This window comes from Triturus cristatus, chromosome 9 (assembly GCF_964204655.1).
Source record: "Triturus cristatus chromosome 9, aTriCri1.1, whole genome shotgun sequence".
NCBI classification, from domain to species: domain Eukaryota; kingdom Metazoa; phylum Chordata; class Amphibia; order Caudata; family Salamandridae; genus Triturus; species Triturus cristatus.
This window is the reverse complement of record NC_140592.1, coordinates 581879661-581896563: the sequence shown is the minus strand read 5'-3', so window position 1 is coordinate 581896563 and position 16903 is coordinate 581879661. Positions and strand designations below refer to the sequence as shown.

At 42.8% G+C, this 16903-nt stretch overlaps 1 protein-coding gene across 7 annotated transcripts in view; it reads right to left on the bottom strand.

Moving 5' to 3' along the window:
* DMPK (DM1 protein kinase) overlaps nt 1-16903 on the bottom strand; it is an 817401-nt gene that overhangs the window by 429714 nt on the left and 370784 nt on the right. The gene's annotated exons all lie outside the window — the stretch shown is intronic.

Here is a 16903-nt window from a genome sequence, read left to right as displayed (position 1 = left end):
AATTAGTCATAAGCCACACACACAATGGCCATAAGGGGTGTTCAAGAGTTTTATAAATTGCGTCATTTATAAATACCCAAATTACATTTTGCAAGGCTGTCAAGGCACAAAGTGAAATATAATTTGTGACAAGGTGACATGTGGTGCTCAGTGATGTAGAGATAGTGCGTAATATATACAAAGTGACTAGAAGGATTTTGACGGTTTAAAAAGGCCAGGAAAACAAATATTTAAGTAGGTCTTTCAACTGAATAAATAGGTCTTTGCACAGAGTCTTTCAAGTGGTCCAGGGGATATTTGTCGACGTTTCAACCCAGGATCTGCACTGCTATCTAGTCAATGCGGGTCTTCATCAGGACAGGGACAGGGAAGTGACAGCCTGTTGGATAGTAAGGTGTAGGGTCAGGTGTGCTTGAAATATGGAGTGCTAAAACTAATCATGCCTGAGCCCCTCTTTGAGTAACCTGAGACTCCGGTTTTCAAATCATAAGGTGAGCGTAAGAGTAGTGACGGTATAGAATGCGTAGATGTCTGATGTAGATGCGATCTGCTCACATGAGGCTAATTAATCCCTCCTTCTACTCAGAACCTTTATTGAGAGAACAAAGAGTGATCGCACCTCAAGACTGGGTGAGTGATTGTAAGCATACAAATAAACATACATCTGGTTGTATTACAGCTAATACTGCCATTAAAGGGCTAGTCCTTTACTATTTCTCATTTCCTCATCTAGAAATACCAACAGAGGAAGATTTAATGTTGTGCAGGAGACTCATGCTCCCATAAGGGCTTTTGCCTAACTAAACGAGGATTCTTTAACACGCCCTGCAAGCAGCATTGGGCTTTCTTAGGTGAGTCATCACCACGTGTGCCACGATTAGTTTTAGCACTCCATATTTCAAGCACACCTGACCATGCACCTTACTATCCAACAGGCTGTCACTTCCCTGTCCCTGTCCTGATGAAGACCCGCATTGACTAGATAGTAGTGCAGATCCTGGGTTGAAACGTCGACAAATATCCCTTGGACCAGTTGAAAGACTGCGCAGAGACCTATTTATTCAGTCTGCAGACCTACTTAAATATTTGTTTTCCTGGCCTTTTTAAACCGTTGAAATCCTTCTAGTCACTTTGTATATATTACGCACTATCACTACATCACTGAGCACCACATGTCACCTTATCACAAATTATATTTCACTTTGTGCCTTGACAGCCTTGCAAAATGTAATTTGGGTATTTATAAATGATGCAATTTATAAAACTCTTGAACACCCCTTATGGTCTTTGTGTGTGTGGCTTATAACTAATTATCCTTTCTACGAATAAACCAAAGATTGGTTCAATGGTTTAAGAAATAATTTTCACCCGACAGAACCACTGTTACTTTTGTATTGCCCCACTCCTGTGGCCTCTTTTGGCCCTGGGAACCCCAACCCCCGGAGCCGTTTTTTTATTTTGGGGAGGGGGGCCACTACTGGGCCTCTGTTGGGGACCGTGGTGGGTCCCCAATCCCCCCACGGCCCCGCCGGCTCCCCGTCTCCTGCGGGTACCGGCATTGCTTGTCCACATGGGGAGCAGCTAACTTGGCCTATCTTGGTGTGTATGTGTTCATGATGTTCGAGCACATACCAATTTCTGGTCAACAATTTTCACGTGAGCTTATGTTCAATATTGTAATCTAGACAAAATGGGATCTGAAATGTTTCTAAATCAGTGACTTGTGTGGATTCTGAGCTCAGAGCTTCACTTTGTCCTCTCCCAAATAGTAACTGATCTCTAGTTTTGAACTCTGTGGAGTGGCTGATGCACGTTTTATGGGGATAGCCCCTCTCCAAGAATCTTGTCACCATCATTTCACCTTCTTTCTCAAAGTTTTCATCTGTAGAGCATATCATGTTGGCTCTTAAAAATTGGCTATATGTATGTTTCGAGAACGCTTGAGTTCCATGACGAGGATGCAGACACACTTTGTATAAACTCTACGACCAGGCTTTCACCATCAGATTCCCACATAACTGAAGCCTTACGGTGCGATACTCTCTCCGAGGACCTTCAGTGTTAATACGGTTCTCCCAACATTATTGGTCTGTGAGGATCATTTAGACATCCGCGAAAACAGATACTTACCAAAAGAATATTTACATCGCGATCGACCGCTAATATTGGGCAGCAGCCATTAAGATTAATCCAATCGACCTCAGGGGTCATCTATATAACACATAATAGTCCTGAAGATGGTCTCGTGGACGATTGCGTAAGAGACCGAAACGTCGACTTAAGACACTTTTTTGAAAATTCATCTATATAAGGAAAAGTGTATATAAATGTGACATTGTAGGATTATGGAATTTTATTGTACTTCCTCTTGCTACATTGCTTGTGTATATTCTCAGTACCCATATAATTATTTTGAAAAATATAAATTCTTTTCTATTTACACCCGTGTTTGTACATCTTTTTCGATTGAAATTTCTTCTTTGTGATTGATATTGCTGAAAATGAAATTCAAGAATTAATTTACTAATAAGCAAATTGATAAAAGCTTACATCCTATTAAGAATTTGAAAGTATATTACTGTGTATTTTGAATAAATCCCTTGACGCCACCTCTACCCCTTTGTCAGAGGGCTTGATAATAATAGAGTGGTTGTATTTTAGTTGGTTCAACTCCTGCCATTCTTTCAAGGTAACGCTGCTGAAACCCATCTTTCTAGATGACTTCCTTAATTTTTTTATGTCAATGACTACCAATATATAAATGTATATATATGAGATGCTTCCATCAACACCGCCGCGGATTGCAGTTCAGCCCGTGGAGCCTCCCTCCTCCTCTTTGGCACGCCGCGGTTCCAAGCAGCGACCCACTGTTTTTTTTCTAGCATCCCATGTGCACGGAGTTACATCCACACCGCCGTGGGCCGTGGTTCAGCCCACAGGGCCTCCCTCCTCCACTCAGGCATGCAGTGAATTCAAGCGGTGGCTCGCTGTTGTTTCCGTAGTGTCTCAGGTACGTTGTGGTTCCAGTTTTGGATCTGCAGCTCCCTGCTTAATGCTCTCCTTGGGCCCTAAATTTCTTACCTCACGCCTGGGGGGCAGGTATGATGCACTCTCCTACAGCCATTCTCCTGCCCAGGGGACCATTTTCCTGCATGTCTTCTTCCCATGATTCAGCAGCCTTGCTCCCAGAATTCTTTGGAAAGGGTTTTCTTGCACCATTCTAAGATGGCATACTTTCTTATCTTTTTCACTACTATATCCCAATCCAAGATGGTGACTGCTCACTTCCTGTTGCATCAATTCCTGTCAATGGGTATATAAGGGGCTGAATCTTTCATTTTCTGGCGTTGCAACACTCCTCGCTCTTGCTAGTGTGTGTTCTCGTTCCTGTTGGGTCTTCTTATTCCTATTTTGAAATTCCTTTTTGGCCTCTGTTCCTGTTGGACTCTTCTCTGTTTCCTGGTCTGTCCTCTCCTTAATGATTATATTTCCCTTGCCTAGACCTGCTCCCTGGTTTTCTGTAGTCTTCTTTCAATTCCAGGAGTCTCCAGTGCAGCCAGAGGTTTTATCCCTTCGGGGTTTTTCCTCTTGGGGACTCATTCTGTAAGGCACTGTCTGCCCTGGCATTACCTTGTCAGCAGCACTGCGGTTACCAGAAAGGGTCGCCCCCTACCTCAGACAGAACGGAACCATCAAGATCCGGAACCAGCAAACATCTCTGCGCACACGAGTCAGAAAAAGACGTTCCGAACCTGACAGATTGCAACGCCCAAAACAATGTTTTGGTCTTGACGCCATGGGTGTTCCCCAAGTACTTCCTCAGGAAGGAGCCGTAGAAGCAGCACAAGCACTAGTGCAGACTGTTCAGAAGCAAGCTCAGGACCTGCAACAATTGTGAGGGGAAAATTTACCATTACGTCAAGTTCTTGCAAACAGGATATCTGATATACCAACAGTCTCAGCAACCATTTCTCGTTCTACAGGGGTTCCAAATAAACTGAAAGAATTCCTGGATTCTTTGACAGCCTTCTTTGCTTTTCACCCAGCTCAGTTCTCACTAGACAGAGCCAAAGTCAGTTATCTGATCAGTGCCATGTTCGACCCGGCATTGGCATGGGCGACACCTTTGGCAGCCACTGAAGACCCATGATCGTCCACTACACGGCTTTTCTCACTGCCTCCAGACAAATGTTTTAAAGGCCGGGTTTGGAAACCTCAGCAGAGGAAGCTCTGTGTGATATCCAGCAAGGCAACGGAGATGTCCCGCAACACATAATTAATTTCCGACAAATAGCTCAAGATACCACTTGGGTGGAGCGCACTCTAATTATTCTCTTTCACCGAGGTCTTTGTAAAGAAATCAAGGACAAGTTGGTGCATTTGCGTTATGCTGATAGTATGGCTGGTCTGATGGATTTGGTATTGTCTGTATAATCTGTCTCAATGAATGCCTGCTGGAGAGATGAAAGGCTCGTATCCAACAACATACAGGAATGTCACATCTCAATATTCGCAGGATGGATGCTTCCCTGCCTCAAACCTCTCCTTCGACAAGAAAGGAGCCCATGAAGATAGGTTTGGTTTGAAGACCACTGTCCGAGACCAAATGGGAGCATAAAAGGAAACAAAGGCTATGTTTGCACTCGGGTTCTTCTGGCCATATGATTATTAGCTGCCCTACTCGCCCACAGAAGTCGTTGGGAAAGTGAAGGGAGAGGGGGCGGGATGGTCTGATATTCCTTCAATATGTTCCTCAAAAGAAACATCAAATTCTCTTTCTCTTACCTATGCTCCTAGGATTACCCAGTGGTATAGAGGAGAAAGTACTAGCCTTGTTAGACCGTGGAGAAAGTGGTATTTATCGGGATGAAAGATGGGCCATGGAAAAACATGTATTCCGGGTTCCTAAAGAAACAGCTGAACAAGTGCATACTGTTGACGGAACGCCACTTGTCTCCAGACCAGTAAAGAATATGACACTGTCATTACGGTTAACTTTTGGAAGGCATCAAGGGCCAGATGTACGACCATTCCATTTTGCGAGTTGCAAATTGATGCGTTTTGCTATTCGCAAAATGGAATGAACAACAGTGTTTCAGACACGGTTTGCAATTCCTAATAGGTTCACTAAAGACCTGCCTCATTAATATTGATGAGGTAGGTCACAATTTGCGACTCCTTAGGAATCTCACATATCACAGGGATCGTGGCCTGCTCGGGGCTGTAGACCACAATGTCTGTTTGCTTTATTAAATAAAGCAACTTTTTTTATTAAATGCAGCCCGTTTTCCTTAAAGGAAAATGGGATGCATTTAAAAGGAAAAAATGAAACGTTTTCTTTACATTTTTGTAAAGCTTGGGACCACTGTCTCCTCTTAAAAAATATTTTCGCATACATTCGCAAAGAGGAAGGGGTCCCCTGTGGGCCCTTTCCCGTTTGCGACTGGCTTGACACCTACTTGAAGTAGGTGGTAACTGCGATTGTTTTGCAACCGCAATCAAACAATCGTACATACCAGTGCGACTCGCTATTAGGAAGGGACGTCCACGGCTCGCCCCCTCCTAACAGTAACTCAAAAACCCTATTTTGAGAGTTGGAAATAGGTTACCAACCCGCAACATAGGTTTGTACATACCGCAACCCTTTTAGCGGTCGCAAACGGGCCGATTTCCCATTTGTGACTTCTAAAAAAGGGTCGGACATCTGGCCCCAAGAATATTTGTCCTTTGATCTTATAGCCTCTCCCACACATATGATTTTGGGAATCCCTTGGATGTTCAGGCACAATCCTTATATCAACTGGGAAACAAGAACTATCTCTTTGCTCTCACATTTTTGTCAACAGTTTTGTTATACTACAGAGGAATACAGGTCACCAAAGGAGATGACTATAGTGAAGGAATATGTATGCAACTCAATCAGTGTCATACAAGGGGTACCTGGTCAAATAAGATGTATGCAGACGTGCTCCAGAAACCAAACAATCTGATTTTACCTCCTCATAAATAATACCTTGGGCCACAGTTCCTTTTGGAAGAGTGAACTCCTTCACTGAATCAGAGAAGGAAACACTTAGAAAATCTTCAGACTGGTCTAATTACACAGCCCCCATCGCCTGTCCCTTAACAAATTTAGGCCATGCTTTTATGGGCTCTTCAAATCACTCAAGTAGTAAATTCTGTGTTGTTTCGTCTTCAGTTACCCTGTACCTGGAAAGTGCACCCTGTGTTCTATACTTCACTGACCCCTATAAACAGGTCTTTTCTCGACCACTTCCAGTTCTGGTTAATGATGTTCCTGAGTATGAGATCCAGGAAATCTGTGACTCCCGATTTTTAAGAAACCAGTTACAGTTCCTGATCCATTGGAAAGGCTATCCTCCCAGTTACAGGTCTTGGAAAGATGCTGATTAAGTTCATGCTCCTATCCTGGTTCGCCAATTTTTTCTTTTTTTCCCTGCCAATTTTTCTACACTACAGCTGTGTAATGGACTACGAAGAAGTGTCTTTAGCAACTTTGTGTGCGTTTAATTTTGACATTCGGGTACACGTGTCTTCATACAAAAATCTTTGATATCATGAATCCTGATATAGAGAAGACAACAACACTATAAAGAGGTGAAGCTCCACCAAACAACGGTATTTCCTCTTAAGTATATACATTAAGTGCTTCTTTGTTTGGTGGAGATCTGCTCTTTTTCTTTGGAATCAAGAACATGTCACTAAAATCTGCGGGAAATGTGCTGGGGGACTTTTGGTAAGCTGTCCATCATCCTGGCAAAATGCCAAAAGACTTTTGCATACTACTAACATGGACAGGGTGGGGTGAAACAAGCAGATCTCCTAGATGATTTCTCACACTTGCATACTTGTAGTCATTTAAAGGTATAGCCATGGACTTTGGTCTCATCACGAGACGGCAAGAATGACATCACAGTCACTACAGATTGCGCTCTGATACATTCACCCCTATCTTTAAACAATTCTAATGTGTCTGTAGTAGGCTGATTGCACTCTTCTGTCTGCTCTGGTGTCACTGCACCTGCTGCACCATTGCCACATATATAATGTTATTGCTGATGTTCCTTCATATTTGTAGAATTAAAGAAAAAAAAATGTAGGTTCGCAAATCCTTTGAGACCCGTCCCCATACTCAAGTATGTCCCAAGTCTTTGAGTGGGTCTGTGAGTGGGTGTGTGAGTTTCTGTGTAGGTCTGTGAGTCACTGTGTGGGTCGGCGAGTGTGTCTGTGAGTCTCTGTGTGGGTCTCTGGGTGTGTGAGTGTCTGATTGGCTCTGTGAGTAGGTGTGAGAGTGTCTCAGTGGGTCTGTGAGTGGGTGTGTGAGTGTCTGTGTGTGTTTGTGGTGTGGCCAAATTTCTTGGGCGCTCATGGATAATCAGGTTTAAGTCTCTTCGTTCTGATATAATTTTTTAGTCTCCTTACATTTTACCTTTTTTAGATTGTCATTTATCAACCAAAAGCAAAGGGAATACTAATGAAATCTAATTCCTTTTTTATCTGATTGTAAATATCATATCATACGCCAAACGTATTTATTGCCGGACATTTTTAAGATTGTTATGTTGTAGGTCGACGTAGAGATGACTGGTTAACTTGATTAATCATTGTTTTTATTATTGTCCTCTCTGTAATTTTACTCTGCCGCTTCCCTACACTGATCCCAGATGGTTCAATTTTTAGTATTTTTTCCCATACGATAAATTGTATCTTTTATGTATGTATGTCGTTGCTTTTATGATACAAATTTTTATCGAAATAAAGCTTTTGAAATGGGTTGTGTGAGTGTGTCAGTGGGTCTGCAAGTGGGTGTGTGAGTATATGAGTCTGTGACTGGGTGTGTAAGTCTTTGTGTGGGTGTGTGAGCACTGAGTGGGTCTGGGAGTTCTGAGTGGGTCTTCAAGTAGGAGCGTGAGAGTCTGAGTGGGTTTGTGAGTGGATGAGTGAGTATGACTGGGTCTGTGAGTGGGTGCGAAAGTGTCTGTGAGTGGGTGCATGAGTGTCTGAGCTTGTCTGTGAGCGGCTGTGTGAGTGTCTCTATGGGTCTGGGTGGGTGCGAGGGGTGTTGCATGAGTGTGAGTGAGTCAGTGAGTGGGTCTATGACAACTCAGCCTCTAAAAAACATGGATTTTTTTACATAACATAACAATTAAAGTGAGTGACAATGACTGAAAAAAACCACCAAGGGATATTTGAAAAAATGCAACAAAAGTGTGCGGTGGGGCCCGAGCTCTAGGGGGCCCCCTTCTGCAGTGTACACGGGTGGCCTGAGACCTCCAGACCTAGATCCAGAGTATAGGGGGGCATCCTTGTACTTTGTAGGGGACACCCTCAAGTTTTGTTACACCACGGGGTAAAACATGACACCAATGCGTTTCAACCTCTCGGTCTTTCTCAAAGCTGATAAAAGTTGCTCTCCATTTCCTTTTAAACGCTCCTACTCATCCTCCTTATGCTGAATTTTGGGAGACAAAGTACAAAAATACCGTGCACAAGTAAGAACATGTGAAAATAATTCCTACCATGTAACCTAGGGGCCGAGTACGAGTTTGGCGGTCTCACCGACATACTGCCGCGGCAGCGGTCCAAAGAAGACCACTGAGCCAGAAGTCTTCTGCCTGCCGTATTATGATGCATGCAGCCTGAACCTCCGTCGACAGAGTGCGTCCCGCCTAGGCCAGGGCCGACTGCATTGTTGATGATGCGCATTCAGGGCCACGACTTCCCACCGAGCCGATTACATAAACAAAGATGTTCTGGCGGCTCCCTTGCTTTTATGTTTTGATGGCAGCAGGCCGTCGCAGTACATTCTCAGCAAAGCACAAGAACAGTACACATTGAATGGATTTAAAAACAACACAGCTGATATCAGTTGGCCAAGTGGACACAACTGCAAATCACACTATAAAATACACCCCATCCCAGACCATGATACTTTGCCTCTCCGCTGCAGCACAGCAAGATAGACAACATTTTCTGTTGAGGTAAGGCAGCCCTTTTTTCCTCATCCCATTTAACTCTCTCCACACACTTTTTTTTGCATTTTTTTTCTAAAATCCTCTGGTGTCTTTTTTCCCCGTTATTGTCACTGACTTTAATTTTGGGCTATCTTATGTAAAAAAAATCCATGTTTTTCAGAGGCTGAGCTGTCAGTCATGGTGGATGAAATGATAAGAGTAGAGTCACAATTCTTTAGAGCATAAGTCCTCTCCTCTCAGTAGGAAAAGGGAAATGTGGCACAGGATAGTCAACAAAGTGAATGCTGTAGGTACCACTCTGCGCACAAAGGAAGAAATTAGGAAGCGTTGGAACAACCTGAAGGGTAAGTTGCATCCCTGGCCTCCAGGCAATACTTGAAAGCCCGAGGACTGGTGGTGCTCCTCCTAGTGCTCCATTACAACTGTTTCTCTAGGAGGAGAAGTTCTTGTCCATCCTGCATTCTGAGGGATTACCAGAAATAGCTGGGGGCGTGGAGTCTGGTAAGTTACACCTCACTAACTGTCACAACACTTCAATATCCTGTATGGTCGCATCTCAGCTTTTGCTACTTTGCTAACATGCAATACTGAAAGTATGAGAGATGTTTGATTGTAAGTGTCAATGTGTATTGTTGAATTAAAGATCACACGTATCATTCTCCACTACATTTCTCATGTTGCAATAGTGCCTGTAAGTGTATTGCTATTAAATCATCACCCAAGGACCCATGATATGTGTCAATGTGTAAATGTATAGCCCAACCAACTGCATTTTGACAACAGGTTAGTTACACTAACCATTTTTCCAGTGTTGGCAAGTAGAGATTGAAATAAGTACAACTACCACGAGGCCGTGTTTCTGTAACAGAAAACAAGATGCAATAGTGATTTTGCCCATTCTCACTTGTCTGACATGTTATAACTAATGTTCACTTATCATGGAGTTATCCATTTGTCAACTGTTGAGAAGTAGAGATTGAAATGACTACAACTACCATGAGGCCCTGTTTGTGTAACAGAAAACAAGAAGAAATAGTGATTTTGCCGATTCTCACTTGTCTGGCATGTTACAACTGATGTTCACGTCTCATGGAGTTAACCATTTGCGAAGTGTTGGAAAGTACAGATTGAAATGACTACAACTACCACGAGGCCCTTTTTCTGTAACAGAAAACAAGATGCAATAGTGATTTTGCCAATTCTTACTTGTCTAACATGAAACAACTGATTTTCATTTGTCATATACTAGGATATTTTTCAGATAATGCTCTACTCAGAGACATGTCTGCCTTCTTAGCTTTATGTTGTCCTGGTCTCCTCAACTGAAACGTTTGATGGCATGAGTGACACCATACCAAGTGTATACATCAAGTATTTGTAAGGCATTAAGCAAAGGCAGCTGATTAGAAGTGGTAGGTGACCCTTTGACTCTGCACTGCTCACAAGGTGACTAATGCTAAATATACAATCAAGTTGTGTGTTTGCTGTATTGTTCACAACTAGGCCTTGGAATGGTCAAATACACATATCACTTCTCCACTGTGTTGGCTTAAATGTTTGGGAGACGCACTGGCCTATCCCACCGCAGTCAACATTTCCTGGCAGCAGGACCACGGCGGTCTTTCGTCTATGAAACCGCATGCATCATAATAGGGCAGTCAAGGCCGACAACAGTGTGGCAGTGATTCCGATGCCGTTTCAGCGGTGGTACCATGACCATCAAACTCTTAATCAGGCCCCTAGACTATTTATAAATTCCTAAAGTTCATTAGTCAATTTAAAATGCAATGAAGTTTGAATGTCACAATAACCAGCTATCAATTGATTAGCATGTTGCTTAAAAGTATCACATTATAATTATTGGCCTGCTCGTTTACTGCCTCAGAGGCTTGACCATTGGTATTCTCCCAAATGTGTGTGAAATGTAATTAACTGATCAAAATTGGAAAAAGATTGTTTAACACAACTACAAAAAAATATGTAAAACAGACATCCTACTGCAGCAATGACACATTAAAATCTAGTTGTATCAACAGATCAGGCTTTCTAATTCACCTCTTTGAAAGTAGATTGTCACCTAAGTTGTAAATTCTACCCTCATTGCAACTGTATAGTCTATACATAATATTCAAGTAGTTATCTTGAAAGCATTCAATCCCAGTAAGCAGCTGCCTTGGAACGAGTGTGATGGGGTGTGAGAGGAATAGAATAAAAATAAAATTATGTTTCCTTTGCCGCAGCTGCACGCCGCTCCTCTGTCCTCTTCGTCTGCACTGGCAGCAACAAATTAGACTCTACTAGCCAATCACGACTTTGCATGAGTAGCGTCGTGATTTGGTCTGAGCGGCCTGTTTGGCCGCTGAAGCAGTGCCTGGGAGCCTCAGCATGTTCTCCATCAGGCTGTGCAACACAGTCAAGTGGAAAACATGGTAAGTGCGCATGAATGTTTGGCCGGCACAACAGGACCGGCCAAACATTCATGCGCATTTAGGGGTTGTAACCCACTCCTCAGTGTGCTCAGCCCTGCCCGACCTGGCTCCAGTTCTGCAGGGAAAAATAAAATGATAATAACGTCTTGTTATTATAATGTTCTTTTTCTTTTTGCTCTGCTCAAATAGCAGTGGCGCAAGGCTCCTCCGCCTTAGCGGAGGAGCCACCACTGTCCAATCCACCTTGATTTTCCAGAAGCATGATCCCAATGTTTGTCATTTGTCCTCATTATAAGACTCTAACACCCATCCTTAATAATCTCACTATTAAATTTACAAATGGACATGAAGCTCCTCGTCCTTATTCAGGCCATATGAATGTCTCTTCGTAACTGAATAATGTATTTGGACTCAAATTTCTCAGTTTGAGCGTGCAATCACCTCCTCTTTCACTGTCTTGTACCCTATCTATTGCATAGTATTTCATTGTTCCACAACTTTTTTGATGTGTGTTTATATAGTGTTTTGCTATGGCATCAGAGGGGTCTTTATTTTGCATCACTCTTATATGCTCCAAGAAACCTTTTTTTTTTACCGGACAGATAGTGCTGTCAATGTACTTTAATACATTTTTACATTTCAAGACATAAACGATAAATAGTGATTCGCAGTTCAATCTCTTGCCAATTTGAATAGACTTCCCTTCTTTGTCTTGGAACGTTTTGCCATACTTGCCAATCTTACATCAGTTGCATAATTTAAATTTGGTGAACCCCATTGCTGTCTTCTCTAACCAAGTGGGAGTCTTCTCGCTATTAAGATGGCTCCTCTCAAGCTCATCTTTTAGTGATGGAGTCCTTAGCAAAGTGATATTTGGCGACCTACCAATTTTTAGTCGAATGTCTGGGTCTTTCTGTATTAGGTGCCAATCGTTCTGGAATATCCGTCTTATTGAATTCACGTCTTTACTGGAAGTCAGTATTAACCTTATTTGGTAGCTTTCTTGAGATCTTTTTAATCCTCTTTGTATGTCAGAACTTCCAGAGCCCCTTGATGAAAACCTTTGTTTCACATCTTTGTTTTTCAATTCTTAATCCTTTTCATTGGCTCAGTTTCTTTTCATCCTCAACATTTTTCCATATGGAATGCTTTGTAGCAATCATTTTGGGTGAAAGCTGGAACAATGTAGCACACTAATTGTAGAGGTTTTGTCCTGTATAATATAGTCTCCAGGAGCCTATCACTTACACAGATTGTCAGAAGAAGGAAGTCCACATATTCCTTACTTATTGAACATGTGAAGTTTAAACCAATTAGATTCTCATTGAGACAGGCACGATTGGCCTTGTGTGGGTGATTTGGGGGGGTTGGATAAGGCTTTTGTGAACCTTGGATGGGAAGTACATTATCGGTATCATGGGGTTCCCAATCCTCTAATTAATAGCTACTGATGCCAAACTTTTAACTTATTGTCTAATGCTTTCTGCATTTCTACCATTTCATTGCTAGTCAACTTCAAATAATTCATGACATCTTTTAGTTGTCTTTCTGATTGCCTGATGTAATCCATCACATTTTAAATGACTATCTTACCCACTTTGTTGGCTGACTTGATTATAATCGATTTGTCATTTTGCAAATTTTTGATAGCTTTCGTTCAAGGATACATTTTCTTTTTTGCTGTTTTTATTGTTGCTCTGCCTCTTCATATTCTCTAGCTCACTTGCCACTTGGTCATGGAAGACATCAATTGTATTGCCTGGTGGGAAGATCGGACAGAACTTAGATTTCTCTTTAGCCTGTATAGGCATGTTTGTTCATATCAATTGCACAGACTTGTAAAATTTGGCTCTCAGTTAGAGACATGTTTAGTTCTGTACGCAGTTTTGTTCTTTCTTATTTGCAAATATCTTTGTCAGTTTTTATTTACGTATGAATTTGTAGGTATCGATCCGAGTTTTCACAAGTTCAAAATGTGTCTTCGGGCAGAATTTAAGGCCTTTTTTAGAACTTTGTTCTCCTCTTCCGTTGGTTTACGATTGGATAGGTTTATGATTAGTTTTAGTAGATTGCCAGCCAAGATGGCACCTAATTAGTAGTCTACCCACTATGGCCAGAGCTCTCCATCTTCACTCCCGTTCCCCCCAAAACACACGATTTGCATTACACTGAAAAGCGTGCTTAGCGGAGTTTGTCAGGTGCAGCGGTACTGGCTGGCAGTCTATTACAAACGGATCCACAGTGTCCCTCGATCTCGGGCCAGTAGACTATTGCCTGGGGTTCAAAAATGCTTTGGGCACACAAGTGCCTAAGGCCTTTTTGAACCCCAGACAGTGACCGGCCGGCAGACTTAGGGCTGGGAGACCGGCCTGGCGAGATCGAGGTACACCCTGGTTATGTTTGTAATAGGCGGGTGGCTGCCAGTGCCGCACTAAAGGCCTTTTTGAACTGTAGGTAGTGGCTGGGTATATGGGAAACTCGAGAGGGGGAGGGGATACCCTCCAAGATTCTGCCTGGCGCCACGGCACCACCACGTCATGAGTGCTGTGCTTTTTCGCACTCAGATCTGAGTCACGCTTCCCGGCATTGACGCCTCATCTGGAGGTGATGTGAGGGCCGCAGGTGGGAGCATTGCCTGGGTGAGAGCCACATAGAGGAAGGGGCCAGGTTGGGGGGCGAGCCCTTCGTTTTAAATAAAGAATAGCCCCAGAGGGCATTGTGCATTAAATTCATATAAAACATCGTGCGTTGTTGATGACTGTGTTTATTAATGGCAACTGTTAAATTAGCAGCTCCAGTGATCTCGATCTCAAACTCTCCCTTCCTCTGATTTCTCTTGCTCCTCTCATGTTTTTTCTTTTGCTGTCCAATGCTTTTTCTATTTCACGATATCTGCATTGTTCAGTAGATCTTATTATTATTATTATAATGTTTTAAAGCAATTAAATGTGCTCCAATAAATTACTGTAGCAAGTTTAATAGCTTTAAAACATTTTAACTTTCACTCTCTGTTCGAATCGACCGTCCTACATTCAGCATTAGGTCTCTGGGCATTTTGTACTCCATTACAAAGGTAATTAAAAGAATGACATTTATGTACTGAAAGCACATACATTTGCTTTACCCAGAGAGGAAACTCAAAATAGTTTTTGAATGTATGGATTATAACTTCTAAAATATATTCATGAACGCGCCGTTGTCATCAGGAAGTATGAGCAATGTGGGATTCTTACGATGTGACACAGGTATTAGGAGCAATATTCCCAAATTATTGGACTTGTAAAAATAACGCAGATTAACCGTCAATGTTTCCTTATATATTTTCTACCACCTTCAAGTACACAAAATACTAACTCATTGTTTATTCCATGAACCCTCCCTCTCCACTCCAGTACATCCCTCCCAGCCCCCGTAATCTAAATAAAAGCATGTATGATATGTCTGTTTATGGCCTGACAAATAGCTTGCAGCCTTCATAAAGTGGTTTGATGAAAGCAGGGGCTTTCTAATGCAAGGAGCAATAAAATGCAAGCCATTTGTCTGGACACAAACAAACACATATTCCATGGAGGGATGGCACCACTGCCTTGGGCTGAAAGGAAATCCCAGTCCAGGAGGCCCCACTTCCCTTTCTCTCAATGAAACGTACAGTGCCTTGTAGGGTGCCCTACTACCTTTTTAATGTTTATTCCTTGCTGTCTCATTGTGTCAAATCCAACAAATCACAATAGATTGTAGTTCAGAAGTACATTTAATTTCTAAAGGTGTATCGATAAATCTGTGAGGTACTCAGCAATGTTATCTCGAAGCCTGTTAAGAAGTTCTGTGGTTAAACTGCAAAAGCAGATACCTATATTTGTATATGACATCTCTTTATTGATGTAAAAACTACACTTTCACAATTGCTTCATTACGTTTCTTGCTTTCTCAAATGTGCTTAAAAATGCACCATTTGCCCACTTGTTTTACAAAATGTTCCCAGGAGGAGAAACCTCCAGAACCCCCCTTATGCCATTCGGGCTCCCACACTGCGCTTGCTCACCGCACTGCTCTCCACCACAACTTTTACGCCCCACCACTTTTCAATATCACCAGCCGCCCCTGTTTTCTTCTTCTTTATTTGTCTCTGTTTCTTAAAATTTCTCACCGATTAGTGTTTTATGCTTCTTTCTTTTACTTATTCTGATGTTCATTTTTCCCTTCCTCTCTCCCGACCTTTGACTTGTCATTCGATATGCATCAATCGCATCTCCTCTAAAACTGATGACGAGCAATTTTTCCCAAGAGTGCTTGATGTATTTTCGCCTGTGCTAGATAGCCATGTTCTATGGGCTTGTGACTTTAACTGCACCCTGAACGGTGAGTTCGATTGGCATCCCCCTTGACATAATACTAAGCCTAGGATGACTTTCTCCGTCCGTGATTCAGGCTTGGGGTGAGATCACTGTCAAATGTTTTCAGATTAATTGGTCCTCGACCAATCGCATGTCCAAAGAATGGAAGGCAATGAAGGACGTGATCGGTGGCATTGTGAAGGCCTCTCCAGTGGAGTTCGATGCACCCTACAGACCGACCTAACTCAGAAGGAGGAAGAACTGCCACAACTGCAGCAGCTGCCTCCGGATGCTGTGGTGGAGAGGGGGAGAAAATTGGTGGTCCAGCGGCAAGTGGCGGAAGTGAGGGACAGATTAGACAAATATATACTGAGGTCCTATCACCAAGTTCTCCAGAGGGAGAAGGACAGCTCTGGGAGGTTATTAGCTTGGATTATATGGTGGAAAACTCCTCTTTCTCCCATACTCCATATTAAGCGTTGCAGGGCAGGGATGTATACACATAGAGGGAAATTGTGGATGTTTTCAAAGCCCACCTGGAGCAGGTTTACCTCAGCCCACACTCTCCTGACCCAAAACGCATATCCACATTTCTGCCCTCTCTGATGCTCCCTTGGTTGGAGGAGACCACTATTCTAGACCTCGAGGTGTTCTCACGTTAGAAGAGTTTCGGGTGGTACTTCAGCAGTTGCCTTGGGGTAAGGCGCTGAGTAGCGATGGCTTCCCTGCGGAGTCTTATAAGCCCTTTTCCCTCTCTCTTACCCTCTCTTAGAAGCTAAAGATGCGGGTGTACTTCCTGGGACCATGCTGGAGGGCTGCATTTCTATGATGCTAAAGCCAGGCTCGGACAAATCAGACCAGTCTTCCTATAGACCACTCACAATGATCAATACAGGTGTGGAGGTCCTTTGTAAAGCGTTGCACCTTTGGTTATGCACCATAATTAGCCAAAAAATACATGAAAACTAATGTGGTTTCATCCCTGGTTGTAGTCCTACTATGAACCTTCAGAGGTTGACGCATGTCTTACACGAAGTAAAGGACCCGGAGGAGGAGCTTGCTTTCATCTCCATCGATATCGCCAAATACTTTGACACAGTTGACTGGCAGTACCTCGTGCGAGTCTTGGCGGTGATGGGGATTG